Source organism: Erithacus rubecula (assembly GCF_903797595.1).
Source record: "Erithacus rubecula genome assembly, chromosome: 10".
Taxonomy (NCBI): Eukaryota; Metazoa; Chordata; class Aves; order Passeriformes; family Muscicapidae; genus Erithacus; species Erithacus rubecula.
Window position 1 is genome coordinate 13,570,248 of NC_136662.1, and position 1,860 is coordinate 13,572,107.

Here is a 1,860-nt window from a genome sequence, read left to right on the forward strand (position 1 = left end):
GCCATGTGCAGGGCTGGGTCACAACCAAGAAATGTAGTTTGTAGTCCCCAGGGAAAAGCAGAAATGCAAAAGTAGGTCTGTGCTGTTCTTTGCTGCCAAGTGCTGGGGATGTGATACACTTGGGTGGATTTAGGAGTGGACTAGGCCCATTTATAGAGTTTTAATCCTTTCCTGTTTGTTTAAATAGGATTTTCCACATTCCAAACACTGGTGCTGTGTGGCTGATCCACCTTTTGGCTTCTCCCCCTTTTAGCTTCCCAAAGTGCTTATTACAGGAGCATGCACGAGGTGGGTGGGGATGGTGTGGGTTTGCATGACCTCAGGCTGGCTTAAGCCACTGGGGACCTACATGCTCAGAAGCTTCAGGTTTTTACACCTGTCTTTCCCAAATGTGTAACCTTATATGTATCTTTGTTAATGCACCAGATAAGAAACAGATCTGCAGTTAATCAGGCATGTTCTAAAAATAGAGGGAAACATCCCCAACAGATATACAGGATTTTAACAGAATAAATCTATAAATCTGATAAGCCAGAGAGACACGTGGTATTTCCACTGTCAGATCTTAACCCCTTCACCTTCCTCCCCTTCCTAAGGAATAGGATGGGGATACTGGGATTTTTGACATTTTCCTGGTATAGGAAAATGTTGCCTCAAATTGTGAAGCTAACACAAGCTGAAACATGGTTATTTGGAGTGGGAGGGGGATTGATGTTGCACTGTCATGTAACTATGATATGTTTCCTTTAAAATGTCATCCTACATAATGAATTTACTGTTTTAATTCTGCTTGTCTCTTAGAATCAAGCAGGAAAACCTGTAATATGTCTTTGTATCCTCACGGCAAAATTGGAAGGGCCCAACAATCCAAAGCTGACCCTACAGGTATTTGCACATCTAGAATTGTATTAGATTAAAGGATCCTGATGGGATGTATAATCTCATGTCTCCTGTGTTACTTGGAACAGAGATGAAGAGGAAACTGGCACTCAGGAAGATTTCTCCCTTTCAATTGGGGCGTTCCTGCAGCTCCCCAAACTGCTTTGCTCCAGGGAGGGAGGGGAGCTGGTAAGCAGAATCCTGATCTGCTGCTGCTTTGGCTGTGCTGTTAGGAAAGCCCATCTGAAATTCCTCTGTCTTTTGCAATATTTTCTTAATCAAAACTCTTTTAAGAGTGCCTCTGTGATGGGGAACAAGGCTGTCATTGAGGCTGCTGCCTCTTCTGGGGAGTAGTGACAGAGCTGCAGTGGAGAGGTTGGCTGGGCTTTCCAGATAAGCCATGACCATAATACTGACTTGTTTATTTGTAGTTTGCAGCCTTGTTAATCCAAAGAAATCTGTGGAAGATGCTCTGAGGTGGTCTACTAATAAAGTCCAAGCCTGATATTAGGTGAGCTTTTTAATTAGTGAGTTGTATGATATTTATGTATCTGTGTAGAGCAGGCTGTTAGTTAAATATTGATTTAGCAGAGGAGCAGTGTTCTCTTCCTGTTTGCACTCTGACTGTAAACACTGTGCTGCAGGTGCTAGGGACATGCTTGTTGAATTTTCCTTGGTTTTAATTTAGAACTAATTCAATGTGAAGGACAAGGCATATTGCAATAATATTTAAACTTCAAAGTAGCAAACGAGACCATTTTCCAAACCAAGTTCTATCTAGTGTCTCCAAACTGCTCTTAAATCTGACCAAAGTTCAATCAAAGAGCTAAAAGCACATAATAGGGAGATCCTGGCTGTAGAAAATTGAAGGGGCATGTCTTTAACACTGCCTAACCCCAATTAGCAGTGTTTATTTTGGGACACAGGAGCCTCACTCTGATGCTGTTTTTTCTTTGGCTGTTCTTTATTCTGACCAAGCAG